The sequence below is a fragment of the Etheostoma spectabile genome, chromosome 24 (assembly GCF_008692095.1).
Source record: "Etheostoma spectabile isolate EspeVRDwgs_2016 chromosome 24, UIUC_Espe_1.0, whole genome shotgun sequence".
In the NCBI taxonomy this organism is placed as follows: Eukaryota; Metazoa; Chordata; class Actinopteri; order Perciformes; family Percidae; genus Etheostoma; species Etheostoma spectabile.
This window is the reverse complement of record NC_045756.1, coordinates 298,000-306,586: the sequence shown is the minus strand read 5'-3', so window position 1 is coordinate 306,586 and position 8,587 is coordinate 298,000. Positions and strand designations below refer to the sequence as shown.

At 42.4% G+C, this 8,587-nt stretch overlaps 1 protein-coding gene across 1 annotated transcript in view; it reads right to left on the bottom strand.

The window, feature by feature from the left end:
• The window catches only part of inpp4ab (inositol polyphosphate-4-phosphatase type I Ab), a 41,750-nt gene extending 33,292 nt beyond the window's left edge, over positions 1-8,458 (bottom strand). The window contains 2 exon segments of the mRNA XM_032506367.1: positions 1,738-1,827; positions 8,302-8,458. The gene's annotated coding sequence lies outside the window, so the exon portion shown is untranslated.
• Positions 8,459-8,587: the final 129 nt, after the last annotated feature.

The following is an 8,587-nucleotide window of genomic DNA, read 5'->3' as shown; positions in this document are numbered from 1 at the left end:
GACAGGTGGCTTTTTTGTTAGGTCGGCAGCACACGTCAAGTCTTAAAACCAGATTTCATTTCTCTTAGCGGGTTTTGATTTCTATAGCTGCGTAGGTGACTTGGTCCATGCCCGTCCAATATTTAATGTAATGGCTTTGCAAAATCACTCAGAGGAGTTTGGGATTGTGCAAAGCTTCTGACCTTGATACGGGAGGTGTCTCCTACCAACTGTTACAAATCAAATCAATCTCGTCTTCCAAGCCAACGTGGATAAGTGGTGCATAAAGTACCTAAAAATATCATAAGATAAAATGACACTCTGACCAGCTGCAATTCAATAATGTAGCTCGTGTGATGCTAGTGAAAGCTCCAAAAACAGCTATTAAATGGAAAATTGTTTTTTTTAAAGGTCAAGAATAAACTTTTAATCTCTGTTTTGGAGAGCCGTGACAAATGACATGTTAATGTTGGAGGACGTGTTGGAAAGGCAGCACGACCCGATTCTTCAGTCCAGAGATTCCTTTTGGCAGATCTACAGCATGTATGATCAGATATTTAACCCCTGTGTTGTCTTCCTATCAACCATGGTCACTTTTTTTCAATATTATTATCGCTTTTTCCAAACTTTGTCACTTTTTCAATGTTGTGAGTTCTTTTTTCTTATGTTTTTAGTGTTTTTTCCAAAGGTTTCTCATAGTTTTAATGTTGTCTTATTTTGACGGCCCATTTTTTTGTGACATATAAAATGAAAGATTTACTGAAAACAGGTCAATTTGACCCAAAAACAACATGAGGGTTAAAAGGCAAGCTTTAAGAAGTGCAGCACTGTCAAGATCCTGCAAGGGTTTTAAATGTAAGCTGGATGAAAGTCATGTAGGTTGTGCTCAGCATTTGCAACAAAAGGTCTTAACAACTCCCTCTGATTTGTGAAGGAGACATTGGGAAGTCACTACCTGCTTTAAGCTTTTAAATCCAGTACTGTATCTTCTCCACTCGTGTGTATGGCATGTGCATGTGTGTGGTTGTGTTTAAAGCTTTGGTCCTAGTGTCAAGACAGACCGGGTTAAAGTGTGACAGAGTGTGTGAGAGTGAGAGTACAGTTGACCATAAATGGTGAAACCTCATTTTGCAGCTGCCTCGTTGCCAAGAGGCCTTACACACACACACACACACACACACACACACACACACACACACACACACACCACACACACACACACACCACCACACCACACAACACACACACACACACACCCACACACACACCCCACACACACAACACACACACACACACACACACACACACACACACACACACACACACACCTCGTTTTAGTGTGAGAATGTGTCGGGTCACATCTCCACTCAGACAAGGTTTCTTCTAACTTTGGTTCTCCTTTTTCATAATCTCTCACTTAGACTGTGTTTGCAACAGATAGAAGGGAAATTAATCACTTAAAGCCCTCATGTTATGCTCATTATTGTATTTAGAGGTTGTATCAGAATAGGTTTATGGGGTTTGATTTTCCAAAAACATTTTTGTTGTACTGCACATTGCTGCTGCTCCTCTTTTCCCCCTGTGTGTTGAGCTCCCTGTTTTAGCTACAGAGTGAGAAACAAGACATTTGAAGACATATGAGCACTGGGAAACTGTGATGGGCATTTTTCACTATTTTTAAATATTTAACTAACCAATGAGTCAATGAATGAAAATGTGTTAGTTGCAGCATTCTGAGGAGATTTTAAATCTACTCACAGGCTACTGATGGATGAGGTGGAGGTGGAGGGAAGCTGATCCGGGTTCAGTGAGGATGATCTTCCAGACGGGGCGGCAGAAGTTCACAATCTGAAAACACATGCAGTCTTTTCATTACAGAGCACGACTCATGTGTGCAAGCTGTGCAGAAAAATGTCAAGATTAGTCCGATCCAGATCAGACTTTATACTTCCAACTGTTAATACGGTCTTCTATGACTCATTACAGGCTTGTATTTGTTTGTTTGCCACATCATTTTATATTCTGACTAAAATGGGACATACAACCTTTATTAAGTGACCATTATCACTCACTTTCTACCACACCAACAAAAATAAAACGATAGCACAGTTCTGTCAAAAACAGATTTGCCCCGAAAGCCATGAGCGGCGGTGTTCCCTGTGTCTGTGGACCCTGTGGGATCGGCATTACAATAAAGCATGAATAATTTCTTTAGAGGGATGGAGCAGCTGTAGCCCTTTCACATGAAAATGAGCGTAGCCCGCCTGTCCTTCCATAATCGAGAAGCCCTTTCGCCACATCCCCAACTATGTAACATCCTCTATATCCACTGTAGAGATGGGCAATTGATCATTATTACTATCGATACTAAATTCAATTGTTGTTATATTAATGTATCTTTACTACTTTTTCAGGTCTGTTACATTTAACCTATGCAAGGTGTAAAGTTAGGTGTGTGTTACAGCTCTTAAATCTTTCCTGTTTAAATTGTTAGCATTTTGATTAAGAACAATATTAATATATTACCTCGTGTGCTGTTCAATCTTAATGTGGTTTATCAGGAAAATGAGTTCAAATTATCAATGTCTCTCTCTGACATCTCCATGTTTCAGTTGAGCAAAGAGCAATACCAGCTCACGTAACAGCAACATATTTTTTCCTTAAAGTTCTTAGAAGCTGCTGCTAATCACAACCCGCAATAAAGTTCCTTTAAGAAAGTTCCCTCTTATTAAAATGCTCTTTCTTCAATGAAAAATACTTCATAAAGACAGTAAAAAGGAGAATACTATCCTCACTCTGCGCGTGTGCGCGTGTGTGAGTGTGTGTGTGTGTGTGTGTGTGAGAGAAACAGCTTCTTGCTCAAGCAAGCATCACTTCCTGTAGTTGTTTCAGGAAGTCGGTCTGGCTGCTAAAAGTACCCCTCCGTCTCCTTTTAGTCTGTGTTGCACAAACAGCTGACAGCCCAGTCAGGGCGGAGGCAACAAAGAGAAGATCTCGGTCTACGAGTCAGACTCCAACAGAAAGAATTTGAATCAGACGTTACCTTGATACTAGTGCTGCACCATATGAAGAAAATATGCAATATGTGATTTGTTGAATCTCATGATAACGATAGTACTTGCAATAAATGAACAGATATTACAGTGAACTCAGTTCTGCAGTTATCTACTGATACTAATAATGTATCATATCGCAGCGTTTCTCAATGAGTTTATTGCGCCAGTTGATATTGCTATGACAATAAAAACAATATCTTGTGCAGACCTACTTGACACTAGCAGCATAATTATACGACTTATGTAAATGGATATTTTCATATTGCACTTCTCTAGTCTCAACAACTACTCAAAGAGCTTTTACATAACACAGAAACCATTCCCCATTCACACACTGTGGCCGAGGCTGCCGTACAAGGTGCCACCTGCTCATCAGATACACACTCACACACATTTACACACCGATGGCGCAGCATTGGGGGCAACTCGGGGTTCAGTGTCTTGCCTAAGGACACTTTGACATGGGACTGCAGGGCCAGGGATCGAACCCCCAACCTTCTGATTAGCAGGAACTGAGCTGAGTGCAGCCGCCCGTTGTGTATGGATAATATTGGGGAAAATAGGTGAAACTGCCAGAAAAATAGTCAAATGATGTCAACTAATGGTGGATTTACAGCATTGGGGGGGAATTCCTGCCAAAGACTATAACTGGAAACAAAACCGAATGTTGAATCAAACACGCACAAGACACAAAAAACGTCCTGAAGCCGTGGTGAGACGTGGTGAAAGCAGAAGTCCTCTCTCTGACCGGCTCCGAGGAAAAACTGCAAGCAACAGTTCTCACAATGTGAAGAAAGTAATCAATGGAGGCTTGCTGACGTAAAACAGGAGGGGGCTGTAGATTCCTGCAAAGATAGTCGGGTAATGGCAAGATTCTCCACCATCTGCCCTACTGATTGGAAATCAAACTGCAAACAGAGGAAAATCTATTGAGTATGTGTAGATGAGGAGCAGTGTTGATAGAATATAATCTACTTTTGTTCTGTCAGTGTTTGCCACGTTGATTTAGTGTGTTAGCATGCTAATCAAAGCTTTTATTTTACTTGGTTCGGTTTGTTGTTGTACAAAAACACAACCAAACAGACCCGTGTGACCATGACCTCATCTGGTCTGAGGATGTGTGCATCAGCTGATGAACCAGAACGAGAAAGTCACTTAGTTTCCGAAAGGATTAAGGGTCTGGTATCAAGTAATGAAAGTCGGCCATCTTGAATATCTCACTGCATGCCATTGGATAACACTACGACCAATCACAACAATGCCAAATACTGACTAGCTCATGAATATAAATTGCGATGATTTGCTGCTTTTAGAAGAACATGGGGTTTTTCACCATTTGTTCTGAAACCATTTGATTACTAATCCATTAGCCTAATCGAAGAAACAATACATCCTCAATTAGAAATACATATAACCTATATCATGAAGATTGTCTGTCTAACAGAAGTAATCCCATTACCAGAACTCTCCATCACTGACTATTTTACTACTGTATGTCTGCACAATAACCAACATTTAGTGTAACTTTATTGTATCGCCCAAAGCCAAAATGACAACATTTTAATCTAAAAAGTAAAAAACTAAATAGTACACCTGCACTGACAGTTTGGAGTAAACATGGTTCAAGTCTCTTTACCAAGTACTAAACTTGTACTACAGCAGTGTGTTAGTAAAACTAGTACAGAAACATGTTTGTAATAATTCCCAGGAAGAACTTCTATGATTGGTTATAAGATAACCTTTTAGCATACAGCATGATTTGGCATTTTTATCCCAAAAGCAGCTCAGATGTCATTCCCCAAGACCTAAAACCAGCGTCAACAGTCCCAATCCGGGTGCTGATGGTCAAAATGACGGCAAAACAGACAACAGCCTGAGTTCACACACACACACACACGCACACACACGCACACACACGCACACAACGCACGCACACACACGCACACGCACACACGCGTCTGCTGCCGATGGATGTAAACAAAGTCACGCTGCAGACGGCGTCACGAGGCAAAGAGATCGCATCTCTCTTCTCTCTCCCTCTCTCTCCCTCTCCCTCTCTCTCCCTCCCCCCCTCTCTCTCTCTCTCCTCCCCCTCTCTCTCTCTTTCCCCCCCCCCCCTCCTCTCTTCCTAACTGTTTCTCTGCAGCAAAAACACCATTGTCGCTTCTCGGGATTCCCAAAAACATGACCTTCACTAATTGATTTTCGATTGCAGGGCCGTTGCATTAGACTGCATCAGTTTATCTAGGTGTGCCAAATAAACTGCTCACACACACACACACACACACACACACACACACACACACACACACACACACACACACACACACACACACACACACACACACACACACACACACACACACACACACACACACACACACACACACACACACACACACACACCCACACACACCACACTCACACACTCACACACACGATGCTTCTCCAGTTCTCCCCAATGGTCATCAATAATGAATGTGACTGCATCAGAGCACTCAGCTCAGTGTCTGTTTAGATGTACATGTATATTATCTGAATACATGTAACCTTCTAGAGACATCTAGAGATGTTCTGTATCTGCATTATGTTGATAGTAAGCATAACATTAGCAAACTGAATGCAGTGAGGATGAGAGAACCCCAAGGAGGAACTACAAAACAATGATTTTCGGCTGCAATCTTCTAATTTCTCTCACATTTACATCTCAATCTACATGAAAAACATTTATTATTGTTCACACTTTTACATTAAAAGAGCATTTTAATGACATTTTGCCAGATACTCTTGACGAGGGTCCAGAGGGACCAGAACGTTGGTTTTCTTTAATAAATGGTGATGCTGCAGCAAGACCAGTATGTGGGATTTTCTCTTCAAGTCCTTGTATTTGTCCTACATACCTGCACAAAAGTTTGTTTGGATGTGTGAGGTTTTTCTTTAAAAAGGCAGATGTTTTGCAACCTGGATGACGAGAGTGACAACGAGTTATCGAGCAATTGATTTTAATTTTAAGTGAAGAGGATGACACAGCTCATCACCTTCTCATCCCTCATGTGTCAGCGACATGCTTTCTTTTGCTGCCTTTTAAAACCAGACGGGCATTAAGACAAACGGCTAACACATGCTCGCTGTACATGTGTCGTATGACGAGAGCAAGAAAGGCAGATGCAGAGGAAGACACGGATGAATCAACAGGTGTCTGCTGGGTCCTGTTGAGCTGAGTGGGAGAGTTTGATGAGTCACCACACACACACACACACACACACACACACACACACACACACACACACACACACACACACACACACACACACACACACACACACACACACACACACACACACACACACACACACACACACACAAAACTAAGATGGAGATTTGAAATCAAATCACACTTCATCGATACAGATGTGACCTCCCAACTGAAACCTAGTCAGTCAAGCCCATTAACAGATTGATTATCGATTCACTGCTTCAATTTAAATCCCAAACATTTTCTGGTTCTCAAATATGAAGATTCACTGCTTTCTGTGTCATTATTGAACTCAATCTTGCTTGGATTGTGGCATGTGAGCCAATGAAAGATGTTTGGGTCAGCGAGATGGAGAGAGACTGACAAGAAATGATTTATGCGGAAACACACAGGAGGAAATGAGGGAAACAGGAAGTACAAACATAGCCCAAAGTTAAGATGCAGAATAACTTTTGAATTGTTGGATTAAGGGCAGAAACAGGGTTTCAGTGGCATCAAAATAAATGACTTGCCAGTTGAATTGGGAGTAAGGATAGAGGGGGCCTGTACACATAGCTACCACAAGTATGGTATAATCCCCTAACATATGACTTTAAATCAAGCTTAGGTGGGGACACCTGAGGCAGCTCTACTCTCTAAACAGAGGCAGTGAAATGAGGTGGAAAGCTTTGGGAGCTAAGATTATTATTTTGTCACATGCTGATACAAACTTCTGACTCGGGGCTTTAAAATAAACTATATAAAACTTAACACAACCTTACTGCCATTTGCAACGTAAATATTCAACTCTTAAATCATGGAAGTTTGTTGGTTCCCTGGCACAAAAAGGGAGAAAATCCTTAACCAGAAGCTACTATTGTTTATACCTTTCACAGTGTGGGCCTCGTTTCCAAGCACGTCCCATTCCTCCTCTTAAAGAGCATCATTAGCTGTTAGAAATCGATGTCCAGCTGACCTTGACTCCTGCACAGTGAAACTTAAAACCACTCGGATGGCCAGCAGAGACACTGCAGTAAAATGTGTGGTGAACATGCAAACACACTCAGCACAAGTGCACATCCAGAGTCAGCCTCCAGACCAGCCGGTAAACCAGCAGGCACAAAGGCCACCTCGCCAGGGGGACATCCAGGGGACAACCACGGAGTAGATGAGTTTGGCTTTCGAAAGCATACATGGCAAATGTTTTTTGTGCTTTGAGAAACTGTGATCTGAATCACTTGAAAGGGTGCATTCCCCACCTAACACACTGTTGGAGGGCCCACTAGTCCCTATGGCCCTCCCACTGCCTGGGGCCCAGAGCAACCACACTGCCTGCACTGTCTGTATCCACGCCCCTGCACACAGCTCACCGACCGACACCTGCACACTGGCTGCCCGGCAGAGAAGTCGCAGTCAGCGTTAAATCCCTCCTCCTGGCCTGGCTCGGGTCCCTCTCTGGGGGAGCTGAGATGGAGATGGACGCAAAGATGGATCTGGCTTGTCCACATGGTCGGGACTGGAGCCAAAGGTCGCAGCTCTACACACACTTTGAGGAAAATGCACCTTTCCTTTACGTAGCTAATACTAAGTGTACTCGTTTTAAGACTGGGACCCGTCTGCCACATTTAAGGAACCACTTACACACTATAATATGTCCTATCAGGGGACTTCCTTCCTATTAGTTACATGAAACTAAACCACAATTAGTAGAACCCATTCAGTTCTATTGATGTTTTTCGTCTGTTTTGCTATGGCGTTAGTCAGCTGTTCTCAGCTCAACTGACGTTTGCCTTGTGATGTTTTTAGGTTATGTGCCAGAAATGACAAGTAGACACAGTCTTGTTATTAAATTAAATAATAATAAAACTAGTTTAAGTTTCCGTCCCGAACTTACTGGCAGTAACGCAGCTAACGTGTAAACACCAACTAGCAGTAACCGTTAACAGTTGACGTTAGCTCTTTAGCCGAGAAAAACACGTCTCTACTCTACGTATTTTGAATTAAAATTAACCGTAATCAGCCTTTACTTACCGCTCCGGGTGCGTGTTGTGGGGAAATATCCGTTTGTTGGATTATAAATACAACTATTGTGAGGAAGCGTGTCCACGAACCGCCGTCCTGTGTCTGCGTGTGTCTCTTCTGGCTGTAGCCGCAGCAGCTACGGCAGCGGTTGGTCACGCCCCCTGCGTGCCACGTAGGTGACGTCATCGCGCAAGTTTGTACGCACGACGTAGAGATTTTTCAAAACAATGATAAATATGCATTTACCATATTACCATTTCAGTCTATGATTTACATTTATTAAATTTATATATAT